The following is a 17,168-nucleotide window of genomic DNA, read 5'->3' as shown; positions in this document are numbered from 1 at the left end:
AGCCTCCTTTCCTATGTCCAAGTCTCCAGGCTTGGAGATCACACTCTGCATATACTCAGGAGCCTCACAGCAATCGTGAGCCCTCCATTTGTACACATGGGGACAGGTCACTTAGTCGCAATGGGCTAGTTGCCCCTAGATTTATCTACAACAAAGCAAATTGGAATGGGGAGCAGATGCATGCCTTCCCTATATGGGAACCCCCTAAGGAGACCCCAGAAGCAACTCAAAGCGAGTTAACTCTCTGTCAAGGCCATCTTGCACTCAGGATGAACCATCTTGGCTTTTTCCCTCCTTACACAAAAAGATAGCAAGGAGCTAATGTGAAGGTACATTTCCCCCTTCCCTTTACCCAGGAAGTTGAGCAAGCAATAAACCTAAGAGATGCACCCATCAAGAGTACAGATTAGATTACCGGACTTTTCCATTTATGCAGATGCCTCTCCTCATGTCTATACACTTTGTTTTCATGACAAAAGCCTTGGCATATCTTGGCAATTTCCACATTGATTCACTCAAGAAGAAAGATCAGCCACAATGCATTCCCTGCAGGTCCTTCCTGGTACCTCTGATCAGAAGGAAAGTGTAAGAGGAATTTGTCTCCAAGGCATGTTTTGGCATATAAGTATCCCCACTTCCATGAGCTAGTGTGCTCCTTCTATTGTTGCTCATTGGATCCCATCTATACCACACACTTCGGAGTCAGTCAGTTTTTATTACAGCCGTTGGCCAACCAAGAGATAAAAATCAGAATAACAAATATAACTAATGTATACAAATAGGAACTGATAATAACACACAATAAAACAGTATACAAGCATCCAGGATAGATTACTTTAAAAACAGTAAAACAGCTCATAAAATTGAGAATCTCATAGCAATAGAAAAAAATTTGGCCATCACTTTTGTGATCTCGCAGCTTGTATCCACAAAGCAATATTGTGTATAAAAAAGCTCACACCTTCCAGGAAATCTAACTAACGGGGGAAATAAGTTCTTCTCTAACACCTTGATACAAAGAACAATATAACAGAATATGGGTAACAGTTTCCAGGCCAGAACCACAAGGAAAAAAACCATAGCTGAAGAATCCTTAGCGAACCTCCTTTCCAAAAGAGAGAAGGGCAGCACATTTAAGCGAACCCAAGCAAACAACCCGAAACTTGGAAAAGTGAAGCGTTAGATAATTTGCACCTCTATCTCCCATAGGGGAGGAAATCCCAAAATGTAGGGGAGAGCAGGTCTTGTTAGCTGAAGACATAAGTTCCTGATGTTCAATGTCATGCAACCGTAGAAATAGTATTTCATTCACCTTATTATTCTCCAGAATAAGTAGTTCAGAAAGAGAAAGTCCCAATTGCATTATTTTGTTGTTTACATAAGATAGCCAGGGGTTTGGATAAGAGTCCAACCATAAATAATGGAAGAAATAAAAATCCCGAATCTCTAAACAGAGTTTAATCCATCTAGCAAAAGTAAATTCCCAAGCTTTACAGGCTATAGAAAAAGACTCAGTTTCCAGGCAAAGAACAGAATATGACACACACCTAGGCACTGCAAAGATTGCTCTTAGGAATATAGACTGTACTCTCTCCAATTCAATTGTTACCCCCTGTATCCACAGTGAGGCTCCAAAAGGTAAATGAGCCACAATCTTAGCCCAAAATACCTGGAGTGCCATAGGTATATGCTGGTCTCCTTTAGAATAGTAGAAGTGCAAAAAGGCACTAAGTTTTACAGGCTATATGGATGGAGGACAGCCTGTGAGTATTCCAGTTAAGATTATATTGGGGCAGGGGGGGGGGGAGCCTAAATATTTATATTTGAAAACCTGCTCAATATGGTTCTGATTTACTACCCATTTATTTAATTTCCTGGATTTAGAAAAAACCAGGACCTTTGATTTTGTTATAATTGAGAACTAACTTGTTGTTATTGCAATAGCAGGCAAAAGCATACAGCAATCTTTGCAAACCTAGTCTAGTATGAGATAATACAGCCGCGTCGTCCGCATATAACAACACCGGCACTCGTTTATCAGACAGCTTCGGTGCATGTGAACCCACCTTTTCCAGACACTGGGCCAAATCATTAATAAAAAGATTAAACAATGTAGGGGCCAAGACACAACCCTGTCTGACCCCATGAGTAGAAGGAATTAAATCAGTTAGAGTCCCATTAGTGGCATACCTAACCCATAATGAAGATATGGAATAAAGCTGCATAATCAGAAATAACAGTCTCTTATCTATTGTAGTTTTTTCAAGTTTGGACCATAATAAGTGTCTGGAAATGGAATCAAACGCAGATTTTAAATCTATAAAAGCAACAAAAAGTTTGCCTTTAGGGCCACTAGAATATTTCTTTGCTAGATGATACAAGATCATACAATGATCAAGAGTAGAGCAGCCTGCTCTAAAACCTGCTTGCTCAGTCCCAAGAATCTGGTTCTCTGAGATCCATGCCTCAAGCTTATCCAATAGATAAAGAGCATATAGCTTACCAACCATGGACAACAAGCTTATGGGCCTATAATTAGATGGATCCAAATGAGAACCATTTTTAAATATGGGAACAACTATTGCTGTTATAATTCCTGTGCTGTTAATAGATGTAAATAAATTGGCTAAAACTAAGGCCCACCATTCTATGTTAGCTTTTAATAGTTCGGGAAGAATAAGGTCTGGACCAGGGGCTTTCTCAATTTTTAAACGTCCTACTAAATTTGCTATTTCTGCAGGAATAACGGGGGGCCAACGGGGTAACACATCAATGTATGGTACAAAAACCTAGGCGGTGCATCATTATAAACTGTAAAAAAATGGGTTTCCCACAATCTAGCCGAAATCCTACACGGCATGTTAACTCGGCTTGTTACAGAAACAATTATCCAAAAAGTGTGGCTATCTTTATTATTAGTAGCCATTATAAACTTATTCCAGGCATTTCATGAGGCTTGATGTTTGATGTCTGAGAGGCATTTTGTGAGGCTTGATGTTTGAGACTACTCATATATGCTTTCTTTATCTGAAAATAGAGTGGTGGGCGAGTTTGTTCTGAGCCCAATCTATACTCTTTGTAAATACTCTTCAATTGTTTACATAGTGTCCTACAGCATGAGTCAAACCAATTATTAGTTGCTCCCTTAAAATGAGCATGTGAAGACTGTAACTTGTTCAAACATGAAAACTTTTGTATAAGAGCTTCTAATTTTCCATAAGCAGTAATGGTTTTGCTGGCAACCACCAGCAACTTATCCAGTTTTTCATGCCACTTCCCAGATCGGTCCTCTTAATGATCCATCCAGCTTGCCTAAATGCCACAGGAAGCTGGCCCCATGAAAGTACCCTCCTCTGGGGCACCTCTCCCTCTACTAATCCCTGCACCCCTCCTGTTCCCAATCACACTCTCTCAGAGGAACAAGATTCTGCAGCCCTCCCCGGAGTCCTGAAATCCTGTCATCGAGATCAGGTGAACATTTGCCCTGCAACCGAACCCTCTCTATCCCTTTCATAGATCGAAGCTACTCCCTATCTCTCTCGCAAGCCTCTTTCTCTTGCCAGCCTGGGAACTTACACAATTAGACTTTAAGCTAAAACACCTCATTGCAGTTAGATGTAATTCTAATAATAATATTGCTCTAACCATATAATTCTCTATTCTGTACCCGCTCCTACAATAAATATCTTTTTAGTTTGAAACTATAACCTTGTCTCCGTCCAGTCATTTGAGTCCAAACGTTAGCACAAATTAAAAATGACCTGGAAGTGACTCCCTTTAAGAGCTAATTCCCCACAAAGTCTGAACATTGGGGTGCTGACGAATCACCCGGGGCAGTTCCATTAACAGGATGCTAATGCATTCCTAACATACAACAGCTTCCACTCAGTTTCTCTTAAGAGAAATTTACCTTACTCCCAAATGCTAAGATTAAGAAAGTGCAACTTCTTGAGAGTCTTTTACAAGCAGGCTAGAATTCTTCAGATACAATTACTAAATAGCTGCTATCCAAATCAGGTCATAAAACAAGCCTGTGAGACCAAGCCAGGCAAGTTTTGTTAAGTGAAACACAAGACTGGTTGTAATGGAATGACAGTACCATCATTCAAGTATTATGACTCTTATATACATGATATAAAACTTATCATTACTAAGTATTGGGACCTCTTACAAGATATACCTATATGCCAACAAAACCCACTATTTGCTTATAGGCGAAATTCTAACCAGCAGGACCTACTGGTTCGTACAGCAATGAAAGAGTCTTCTCAAGCAACCACTAACACTCTCAGTGGCTCACTTTCAGTTGGTCAGTTTACTTGTGCAAACTGCTCTGTATGCAGCAATTGTGTAAAACTGAAGAAACTTATTTATCCAGTGGACTTCAGGGAGTATCAAATATGTTACTTTTCCCACATGCAATACAGAAGGGGTGGCATGTGTTGTTGATTGCCCATGCCCCCTACTGTATGTTAGGAAAACAACTCTATGTGGCTGTGCCTCTCTTCATCCCCTCAGTCTTTCATCATCCGCACTCTAGTAAACTTAGAGCCTTCGAGCTGTGAATAGAAAGGAAAGTTTGTTTGTTCCATCTATTTGCTCTCTCTTTCTCCTGCTATCTCCTATTTCACCTTTTAGATTTTAGTCAGCAAGTAGTTTCATTCTTCACTTAGCATTTTTCTTTTGCCCCCGCCCCCCGCCCCAGCTCTCGGCTGGGATGGAACACAGAGGCCTTTTTGGCCTTGCTTTGCAGACTATGTCGAGCAAAACAACCTTTAAAAAGTGTGACCGTTGTGTGGGGATAAGTTGCCATCGATGGATACACATAGATGTTTGTTGTGTCTTGGGTAATTGCATGTAGTTGAAACCTGCTCCCATTGCCAAGTGTTCCCAAAGCAGGCGAGGGAAAATAGGGCTTCTTGGCTCCATTGTGCTTTGTGGGAGCAAGTGCTTTACTCCTCTGCAAAGTTGTCCTCCAAAGGTGCCTCAAAAATGTATAGTGAAAAAGTCTCTGCCTCGGAGCCGGACGTTGTCTTGGTGACACCTCGATTGCCGAAAACTACATCGGTACCAACAGCTTTGGTGCCAGTGACCTTGGCTGCTCCAGTGATGCCAGCATTGTTACCTCTAGCTACCCCTACTACATTGGGGTCAGGACTGATGGCTGTTGATCCCAAAACTTTGGCACCAGCTTCTGCCTTACAGTTATTTGCAGCAGTGGTTCTGAAAAAGAAAAGAGTGCTTAAGAAAAGACACTCATCTCTGCCAGCTGGACAGCACCTGCCTTGTATCCCCAAAAGCAAACAAGTTGCAGGAGCAGAGACTGAAAAGGAAACCTTTAAGAAGAAAAAGAAAACTACACCACCAACTGAGTCCCTGGCAACTCTACTACTTCAATGGAGGTGCCTACACTTGGTCTGTCTAAGGCTCCAGTACCAAGAGATTTGGAGGCATCAGCCCCTGATATGGTTCCAGTGGACGCTTCCCCAAGTACCACCTACTTGGCCTCATTGTCCTGAACAGGACTTGGTTGAACCCGTAATTCCACCCTCTGATACCAGCAATTACGTGCCAGATGAAAGAGATTGTGCCTCCCCTTTAAGGAAGCCAAGATGCTCGCTGATTCCAGCATGGCCAGATTGCCCTTTGTTCCCTGTGCAGCTTGGGATCGAAGTACTTATAATTTGGACAACAACCCCATGCTGGACAGGCATCATGCTAAGGACTGGCACTGTTACAATCACTACTATAGGGAATGCTATAATATCAGCTCACCAAGAAACTTGCGTTACTCGGATAATTACAGGGGTTCTTTTCACCATGCCTGGGGTCAAGAAGACAGAGACTTTGACCCCTATAGGCAAGACGAGGGATATAGCTCTTCCTATTTGTGTCAGTGCCCAAGAGTGGTACCAGTAATGAGCAGTGTCAGAACCACTACTGCGGTCAAATGGACAACTATGGATTCTTCCACTGCAGTCCTTCCAAATCTTACTCCGGAGACTGAGACTGATCTAGGTCTCTGAGCCACAAAGTGTCAACCGTCATGAATCACAAGATCACTCTAGACATGAAGGGCTAAAGAACCTGAGAAGACCACTTCTTTGGCACTCTTTCCCACAACATGTCACTAGATCTCCGAGATGTATACTGCCACATTTCTATAAGTCCACAACACTGTAAGTTCCTCAGATTCAAAGTAGGCAGAGAGACTTACCAGTTCAATGCACTATCCTTCAGCCTAATATCAGTCCCCAGGGTCTTCACAAAGTGAATGGCCTCAGTGGTAGCATAGGAGTCCAAATATTCTTGTATTTAGATGACTGGATGATAGCCACAAATTCACCAGAAGAGACACTAGCTGCCCTTCAGACCACCATAAGTAGGGTTGTGCGTTTTTGTTTTTTTTCTGTTTTGTTTTTGGCCCAAATCCGAAACACCCCCATTTTGTTCTTTGTTCGAAATCAGCCAATCCGAAACACCCCAGTTTTGTTCTTTGTTCGAAATTGCAAAATCCAAATCCAAAACATTTTGGATTTTAAAAAACAGCCACAGGGCAAAACTAGTGGGTGGGGGTGGTAGTGCCCAATGGGTGGAAGCTACCACCCACATTTCAGAGGAACTGGGCAACGGGCTGATTTTTGGTGAATTTTTGAAGTTTAAGCTTTTCCCCATAGGGAATAATGGAGGTTTCAGCAAAAGTATAGCTTCATGTTGGGTGGAAAGGGGTGGCCCAGAGCAGAGTTGGGTGGGTGGTAGTGCCCAGTGGGGGTAAGGAAGCTGCCAGAATTATTTCAAAGGAATTGGGCAGAGGGCTGATTTGTAAAAATTTAATGGAGTTTACGCATCTTTAAGGTTCTTCCCCATAGGGAATGATGGAGGTTTCAGCAGCCCCATAACTGCACTTGGGGGGCACCAGGGTGGCCCAGAGTGAGTGGTAGTGTAGAGCATAGAGGGTGCCAACCACCCCCATGGGTTGTTAACCCATGGGGAACTGGGTTATGTTGTTTTTGAGATGTTTTGAGTGTAGATTCTCTGGTAGCATATGAGAATGGATTCATGGTTTGTTGTTGAAAATCTCATATGCTACCAGAGAATCTACACTCAAAACACCTCAGAAACAACAGAACCCAGCACCCCATGGGTTAGCAACCCATGGCGGTGGTTGGCACCCTATCTGCACTACAACACCACTCACTCCCGGCTACCCCAGTGCCCCCCCCAGGTGGAGTTATGGGTCTGCTGAAACCTCCATTATTCCCTATGGGGGAAAACAAAGATGCGTAAACTCCAATTCCTAAGAAATCAGCCCTTTGCCCTATTCCTTTGAAATCTGGGTTGTGGCAGGCACCCCTTGGGGCAACCCAACCCACTGTTTTGCCCCTCAGACCCCCTTTCTGCCCCAAATCTGCCCCAAAGACATGTAAACTTCAGAAATTCTTTAAAAATCAGCCCTTTTTCCAATTCCTTTGGAATCTGGGTGGCAGCAGGCACCCATTGGGGCGCTACCACCTGACCCATTCTTCTGCCCCCAAAGCCCCCTTTCTACCTTGAATCCACCCCAAATAACATCAACATCACACATCAACAGCAGAGGTTTTCAAAGAACCAGGCAGATTTCCAAAGGTCATGCACATCCACCCCCCGCAGAAATGCAATTGATCTACACACAATAGTGTGAAACAACAACAGTGAAATGCACACTTTCCCATGCATTGTGCACACTGCCCCACTGGCCAATGAGGGTAAATTTTACCCTTAAATTTCCTTAAAAGGAATAACGAGCAATTTCAAAATGGAGTTCCGAAACAGCCGAAACAACAAAATGTTTTGTATCCGAAACAGGGATGTTTTGTTTTGGCTACAAAATGTTCTGTTTTGAGCATTGGTGTTTTGTTTTGTCTACAAAACAGCCGAAAGGGCCTGTTTTGTGCACAAAACGTTTTGTATCCGAAACAAAACGCACATCCCTAACCATAAGCACCTTGGAGTCTCTGGGTATGCTACGGTCAACTACGGGAAGTCTCATTTGACCCCTACAAAGCATATTCAGTTTATTGGCCTTGTCTTAGATACTCGCCTGGGGCATATATTCTTACTTGATGCCCATATCCGCACCATGGCTACACTGGCAGACAGTGTAGTCTGTGGAGGGGCACAGAAGGTCAAGACAAAGGTCAACACCTGCTAGACCATACGGCCGCAACTACCTATGTGCTAACTCATGCTCATTTCCAAATGCAAATATTACAGCGATGGTACCTGGACGCATTCAATCCTCATCAGGATTTGGAGAACATCTTACTGCATCCTCCAGAACACATGCACAATGCAGTTTCTTGGTGGGCCAACCCCAATCATCTCACCTTCAGCTCATCCTTCCACCCACCCATACTGAATACAGTCATCACAACAGACGCCTCAGAGACAGGATGGGGAGTGCACAAAGGCCGTTATCATCTGAACGGCCACTGGAATCCAAAAGAGAGCACCAAGCACATCAATTACTTGGAACTGATGGCGATATTCTATGCTTTGAAGGGGTTCCTCCCTATCATATGCTTCTCTCATGTGACAGTAAAGATGGACACCACCACAACCAAGGTGTATGTGAATTATCAGAGTGGCACAGAGTTCAAGTTGCTTCTGACACTTGCCATAGAATTGTGGCACTGGTATAGAATGCTATAGAATTGCCATAGAATTGTGGCACTGGCTCACACTGTCCACATTTTAAGGTGCAGAGAACCAGCAAGCAGACAGCCTGAGCGGAGCATGTTCTGTCTCCAAAGACTGGAAGCTGGACTGCATCATTCTCTGGGACATTTTCAATCAATGGGGGACACCATCTCTGGATGCTTTCTGATCAGAAGACAATGTTCAGTGCACCCACTACTGCACATTCCTTAGGGATGCGTTCGCCCTTCCTTGGAAGTATCATTACACCTATGTCTTTCCTCCCATTCTATTTATCCCAAAAGTGCACCTGAAAATCAGAGCAGAGAAGTTGAGCGACATTCTCATAGCTCTGTGATGGTCATGGAGGCCATGGTTTCCGCAACTGAGAAAGGTGGCAGCAGAATACCCACCTTGCCTTCCCCAACTCTTCTAGCAAGCCACATGATGGGTGCTCCATCCAGACGTGAGTCATTACATCTGACAGAATGGAGGATCTTGCCAGAAGGTGCTACAAGCAGCACGGAAACCTGCAACGAAGAAGTAATATGCCCATAAGTGGACATGTTTCCTTTTCTTTGCAACCCAACAGGGTTTTGATGTTTCATCATTACAAGTTCATCAAATATGTTCTTACCTTTTACATTTGAAGCATTCTGGTTTGAAGTTATCCTCACTTAAAGTTCATCTGGAAGCAATAGTCACCCATTCTCCACAATCTGACACTTCTTGATTTCATTATCCAACAATGAAACTTTTTCTTAAAGGTCTCTCACATACCCTACCTGATGACCTAGTGATCGCACCCACATGGGACCTCTCTGCAGTTCTCACAGGCCTGTTGCCACCACCATTTCAGCCCTTGGCTACTGTGGAACCTAGACTACTTACTTCAAAGTAGCATTCTTGGTGGCCATCATCTTGGCCTTCCGGGTGAGCAAGCACCATGCCTTATGAGTGGATGCTCCTTACTTTCATTTCCATGCAGACAAGGTGGTCTTAAGGACTGATTCCTGCCAAAGGTGGTCTCCTCATTTACCATTCTCAACCTACCAACTTACCAGCCTTCCTTCAGAACCCGTCATCCCCAGGAGAATGCGGATTACATCAATTAAATGTTCGCAGGCCACTGGCCTTCTACCTCCCAGAGAGTGGTGGACTGGAGGCAATCCAACTCTCTCTGTTTTCTATGAGGGATCACAGGCGTAACTGGGGGGAGGCAGGCAGGGCATGTGCCCTAGGTGCTGCTTGAGGGGGGCACAAAAATGCCCCACCACCACGCCCCCCCCAATTCAAGCTATTTTTAAAAATAAAATTTTAATTTTTCAAATTAAGAAGTAGATAGAGGAAAGATACAACAAAAATATTCAGAAATATCAAGCAATACAAATTGAAAAAAACAAAAAGAACAGCAACCTCTTCCCTCACTTTTCACCACACTGAACACTGGTATCTGACTAAAGAAGCAATCTTACATTTCAAGCTATTTATGTAAGTAAGTAAGCAAGCAAGCACTCTTGGCTCCAGGGCCGGGCGCCATGCTGCCTGCTGTGTGCTACTTCCATCGGCCTCTGGCTCCTGGCATTCCACCCCCCTCACACTTGAGCGAGATCTCCGCTCTCTCACATCACTCACATGGTGCACTGCACACTGGTGAGAGCGTCTACTGTGTGCAGTGCTGTGCAGGGGAGGATCAAGGAGAAAGGAGGATCAGGGCGAGGAGGAGGACCGACCGAGCGAGCCTTGCTTTTTGAAACTTGACCAGCTTCAATAAACTGTGTACAGTGCAGCATCAAGGTGTGTGTCTGTATGTTTTTTAAATTTATGGGGGGAGGGGGAGGGTTTAGGAAAATGGTGGGGCACGCGCGTGTTTGCCAGAGAGCTGGCTAAGTTGGGGCATGGGGGGGTCAGGTGTCTGGAGGGTGGTGGGGCACAGTTTGAAGAGGCAGCAGGAGTGAGTGCCCTGCTGCTCCCAAACAGCTCAGCTGAGAGGTGGCTACGGCCGCCGGGGGGCAGCAGCAGTCAGCAGAGAGACTGTTGCAGGCAGCTGGCCCTCTGCTGCACCCCTGCCGCCCCTACCCTGCTCTCCAACCTGAACCGAGTCACCCAACATACAGCTGAGAGGGGGGTGGCTGTGGCGGGCAGCACAGAGAGACTGAAAGAGCCACCCCTCTCAGCTCAACTGTTTTTCGAGTCTGGTCGGGAGCAGGGGAAAGGGCAAAACCAAATCCTCCCCTTGTCAGAGGCAAGCTTTTTGGATGCTAGCAAAGCGGAGCATTAAGACCAAACTACTTGCTCCTTCTCCCTATCTCGCTCACTGAAGCTCATCTCATGAAGTAAAGAAATCTTAAATGAGGCTGAATAGTGGTAACAAAAAGCATATATATATATATATATATATATAGAGAGAGAGAGAGAGAGAGAGAGAGAGAGAGAGAGCGCCAGCCTATGTGCCACAATAGAACATCATCCTAATTATTTTTTTAAAAAAGGTTTTGTAAATTGTGGATGATGCAAGTCATTTAATGGTACTAGAGAAAGACATGCTGTTCTGGTAGCTCCAGGTCTTAACACTCGCATCAATTTCAGAGGATGACTACAACTGAAGGAAGCCTAGGCGGGTGCGCGGCTGGGTGAGTCAGTCATGTGCCTTGCCTCTAGGGGGCCTCCCCAAGGCAGTGGGCCACCAGACAATTGTCTCTCCTTGCCCTATTATAGTTATGCCCCTGTGCAGAGGGATATTTTCTGCATCTCTGCACACATGGTGCAGGGAGAGAGGAGCATGGGTGTGGCAAGGGAAGAAAGGGAAAGAGGAAGCGGCAGGCAGGCAGGAAGTCCCTGAGTATCAATCTACATATCAAAAGGATAGTGTCAGAGCAGTAGAGAAGGGATGACCAATGTCTTGACTCCTCTAGCCCTCTGACTCACTAATCTGTCCCCCTCTGTCACTGAGACATGACAGCACAGAGTCCTTCACTTCCAACAGCGCCTTCTCCCTATCTCGCTCTTTCTCTCTCCTTCCCAAGTCAAGCCTCAAGTCCTCCATTTCTCTTCTTGCTCCTTCTCCCTATCTCGCTCTTTCTCCTTCTTTCTCAAGCCAAGCCTCCTCGGTTTCCCTCCTTGCTCTTTCTATCTCGCTCCTCTCAAAGCCTGCACCCTCTCCCCCAGCAAGCGAAGCCTCCTACCCCTCTTTCTTTCCCCCCTCCCTTCCGATCTAAGTGTCTGATCAAAATATCTTCTTATCCAAAATTATGAGAAAAACTTCTCTAATATTGTTTTCTTATGAGTGCTCCATGTTAAGTGTGATGAATTGGCAAAGGTGGAAAGGGGGAACAATGCATTTTATTATGTATTTTGTACAGATTGTCTTGTATTTATTTTATTAGAATGAATTTTAATTCAATTTATTTCATATTAATTTAAATTAATTTTGGCCTGCCAGAACGTCAAAAGTTAAATTTTGATTAAATTCATTTTTAATTAATTCCACTTTAATTTGATTTAAATTGATTGATTGATTGATATTAAGTGTTACTTTAATAATCAGCACGCTAAGAATTGACTTCAGCCCCCATGAACCAAGTCACGGTTGGTTTCGGCCCACCAGGTCATTAGAGTTGTGCAGGCCTGCTGTAAACGATAAAAGTAAAGGCTTAAAATACAGCCAAGAACATACTTTACCTAGAAATGTGGGGTGGGGGTGAAAAGGATTGCAAGAGGATGTGTTCTTGCACTCTGAAATTGGAGCATGTAAATTGCTGGCAATGCTTTGCACTGTCAAGGGCCATTTGAAATGTGAAGGTTTTAAAAACAAAAACAAAAGATGGTTGCAACATCAAAATAATATACACATCTAGAGAGACGCTATTGTTTTGTGTTTCCTCTTCAGCCACTGGCTGTGATTTTAATTGTGTTGGAAGATCTTCATTGAAGCCAGCGTGGTATAGTGGTTAGAGTAATGGACTAGGACTGGGGAGACCAGAGTTCAAATCCCCATTCAGCCATGAGACTTGCTGGGTGACTCTGGGCTAGTCACTTCTCTCTCAGCCTAACCTACTTCACAGGGTTGTTGTGAAGAGAAACGTAAGTATGTAGTACACCACTCTGGGCTCCTTGGAGGAAGAGCAGGATATAAATGTAAAAACAACAATAATAATATTAGCACATGGAGAGATTTTACAAAGCTGCTTCATTAGGTGGGCAGACTAGGTATTTTTGCATGCAATGAGAATGTCAACCTTACAATGTCAGCCAACATTAATAATAATGTTGGGGGGAAGTTGAGAACAGTCAATTAGTTATCTGAAAGATGGGTGTCAGATGTTTGGATGGCGGGCAATTTCAGAGCTTGCCCTTGGCGCTATTTTCCCTAGATACGCCTCTGTGAGGGATATAGATGTAGCTACAGGTTTCTGCCCAGTTGTTGTCTAGGTAGATTGTGTCCACTATTGAACTGTGCTATAAGCTAGTCCATAAAGAACTATCTACCATTAAGGCCCACTCCATGAGCACTCCATGAATAAAGGAATGCAGCGATACCCATGCAGCAGCTTGACAGATCGTCTCAAGTGGTATCAACCTTTGAAAGCTATCTCCTTTTTGGAATACTACAAGATAGCAGGACCAACCTATAGTGCCTGGGTAAAGCACTATTTTATATCTTCTCTTTAGGACATTACAAGACAGTTGAACTGTCCTAAAGTTTTCGAAGTCACTTCTGGCATTGTTGTTTGAGAATGGCAACTAGACATTGGTAGTTTTATCTCTATCAAAATATAATAGTTTTTGAGTGTAACCTATCTGTTTAATATCTGATCTATTATCAGACTTCTCATGTTTAGTTTTCATATTTTATGAAAATATGCATAAATGAACTTGTATACATTTTAACCCAAGTACAATCTGTAATTTAATTATATATGATTATAGGATATTTGGATTCTCTGGATTATCTCTAGCTATTAGCAAATCCAGTATCATAAGGTTCAGTGATTACCTCTGTTTTCTATTTTTAATATACATTTATTTATTAAGTATTTTTGACAATATAACAAGCATATTTAAAACAATTTCCACCCAAAAAACCTGCTCATTACATAGTAAATCTTTGGAATTTAGAAAAAATGTTTTAAGTTAAGGTACATGCTTTCCCAGATTGTGCCTAGTAAATATATATTTGTAGTCACCTATATCAGGCAACAGCGATACAGGAAGGTGCTGGAAGCAGATGCTCACTTCAGTGACAATGGCAAAGGCATCATCTCATACTGCACAGGAGAAGTAAACCACTCCTGTATTCTGCCAAGAAAGCCACATGGGTGACTCTGTGGTTGCCAGGAATCGATACAGACTCAACGGCACAATCTTTCCTTTTCCTTTACATGCTTATTACGCTGACAGCAGGAACAGTTCTTGTTATCACGAACTAATAAAATTTAAAGAAGCTTTAATAAATGATATTTTGTTGGATTCTGTAAGAATGTAAAACCATTCTTACAGTAATGTAAGAATGTAAGACCAGAAAAGAACCTTCTACTAAAATATAAAAGACTTGTATTAGTTTTCAACAGCAAAGAAATTTTGTCCATACAGGTGGACCTCATTATCCGCAGGGGTTCCATTCCCACATATTACCGTGGATAATGAGTCATTTGAGTCTATGGGAATGTGGGGGTTAGGTTCCCAGACTAAAAAAAAAAAATTACACCCAACGAACACCAAAATGGGCCAAATAAAGTGTCCTACCATGTTCCACAGGTCTCCTGGCATCCAGCAATACCACCCCCCAAATACTCCCCAAAATCATGCATTTTTAAAAAAATGGGGGGAGAGGCTGAAATGAGCTACAAAATGGCTCACACAGACAAAATGGCAGCCGGAAATTACCTTTGCAGTCACTTCTGGCCCTCTAGGAACTGTGGATATGTGGATTTTAACCCTTTTGTATCTGTGGATAATGAAATAGGGTGTCAATACACCCATGAATACACAAAATCGCAGATATAGAATCCGCATATAACGAGATTCTCCTGTAATCGTAATAGCCTGGATTTTTTTTTTCAAACCAACACCTAACAGAAATATGACTTTTCTTTTTACAAGTCTGCCCAATAGTAAATTTAGCAGCTATAGTTAGTAGACTAATTCATTCTGAGATGAAGACAAATAATGGTTAGAGTGCTGGACTAGGACCGGGGAGACCCGAGTTCAAATCCCCATTCAGCCATAAAACTAGCTGGGTGACTCTGGGCCAGTCACTTCTCTGTCAGCCTAACCTACTTCACAGGGTTGTTGTGAAAGAGGAACTCAAGTATGTAGTGCACCGCTCTGGGCTCCTTGGAGGAAGAGCGGGATATAAATGTAAATTAATTAATTAATTAATTAATTAATTAATTAATTAAAGGTAAATCTAATAGAAAGTTAAGTGGTTCTAGAGTGATGTTTGCTTGGGAAACTTTGTTCACCCAGAGCCAGAACTGTCACTACCAGGCAGGACCACCACTGATGAAAGGATGTGCCTTTTTGATTTTGCATCCCCAGTTTAAAGAAAGGTATGGATTTACAGCTGTGAGTATTGCAGGAGAGAAATGCTAACATGTACATATTTAAAATGCTGCTTCTCTGATATTGAAGAAAGCTGAGGATAAAGAGTAAGATAACCAGATTTTTCCCAAGTATTTCCATCATTTGTGTGACCTATATCAGATTGCCAGTTATCTTTAAAGCTTATTTATTTGGTTTTCAACTAATAGAATGTTCTAAAGCTCAGATAGGAGACCTTTGAAATAAATTGTGGTGTTATTAGTGTTTTCCAAAAATGTATGGTGCAACTAAAGTGAAGAAGAAAGGACATAACTAGATTTTAACTTGTTGGTATTCAAATGAAGGAAAGCAGGGGTTAATTATTTTCTTGACTATATGTTTCTGAAATGGGTTTGGATTTATCTAAAAGCATTTAAAATTTGGTGAGGTCCTCCAATAAAGAAAAGAATTAACCTCCTCTCTGGTGGGAAAAATTATTGTTCAAGAAATGTGGAAACAGGATTGAATTTTGGGGCCAACCACTTTTTGATTTCCAGCCCAGACCTGCAAGAGACGCATCAGGAATGCATTGTTCTGGGTTGAAGCAGGTCTTTGGTCATTGCCAAAGGATTTCACCTATAAAATAGGGATAACAAAAAGAATTAACTATAGTTGCCCAGGGATGAGTGCAAAGTAAAGCTATAATTTATTATGAAGCTGCCAGCCTCCCTTCTGCTGAACTCCCTGGTGTTTGCTGATGTGGCCCAACACAAACTCCCTTCTTCCAATCAACAGCTGACCCCATCTGGGCACTAACAACGGCCTCCCTGCCGCCCAACAGCTTTCCACAGCGCAGCCCTCTCGCCCGCTCACCCCCCGCAGCCCTCTCGCCCGCTCACCCCCCGCAGCCCTCTCGCCCGCTCACCCCCCGCAGCCCTCTCGCCCCCCCGCAGCCCTCTCGCCCGCCCGCTCGCCCCCCGCAGCCCTCTCGCCCGCCCGCTCGCCCCCCGCAGCCCTCTCGCTCCCCCCGCAGCCCTCTCGCCCGCTCGCTCCCCCCGCTCGCCCCCCGCAGCCCGCCCGCCCGCTCGCCCCCCGCAGCCCACTCTCCCCGCCCTCTCTCGCTCGCTCTCCCTCCCCTCCAACTCTCTCGCTTGCCTGTGTCAACCTGTCGTCCAATTGTCCTTCAGTCTCCATTTCTATTCTGGCAGGTGCGGTGAGCGGGAAACAGCAACGCTTTCTGAGGCGGCCAACCGCCAGCCACCCCCTTCTGCCAAACTCACTGGCGCTTGCTGATGTGGCCCAACACAAACTCCCTCCCTCCAACCAACAGCCGACCCCAGCTGGCAAACTTCCTCCCGATTGCGGGTGTGGCAGGCGGGCACTAACAACGGCCTCCCTGCCGCCCAACCGCTTTCTGCAGTGCTCTCATTCCGGGCTAAAGCTCCTTGGCGCATTTTGAGGTGGCGAACCATAACCCGCCCCCTTCTGCCAAATTTCCTGGCACTTTATGTTGCAGCCCTGCACAAACTCTGTCCCCAGTCCCCAAACTCCCTGCTTCGTAGCCCCAGCTGGCAAACTCCCTGGCTTTCGCACTCCTCTCCAGCTGCTGCCTTCTCACTTTCCAACTCTCGCGCTGTCAGCCAATCGCCTCCTTTTCTCCCCCCACCTGTCAGCCAATCACTTCCTTTCTGCCAAGTCCCCATGCATGGCCCGTCTTGGAGAATTAATAATTTAGACTAGCTGACCCCACACAGAGTATCTGTGCGGTCGAGCCTGTAGCATCCCCACCACCACACAGCTCGCTCGCCCGCCCGCCCCCCTCCGCAGCTCGCTCGCCCGCCCTCCCCCCTCCGCAGCTCGCTCGCCCCCTCCCCCCTCCGCAGCTCGCTCGCTCTCCCCATTGGGTGGGCCAGGGCCAGGCCACCCCGCCGCCTCCCACCTCCTTTTCCTGGCTGTTAGGGCTTTGCCTG

The sequence above is a fragment of the Hemicordylus capensis genome, chromosome 4, assembly GCF_027244095.1.
Source record: "Hemicordylus capensis ecotype Gifberg chromosome 4, rHemCap1.1.pri, whole genome shotgun sequence".
In the NCBI taxonomy this organism is placed as follows: Eukaryota; Metazoa; Chordata; class Lepidosauria; order Squamata; family Cordylidae; genus Hemicordylus; species Hemicordylus capensis.
This window is presented reverse-complemented; position numbering follows the sequence as displayed.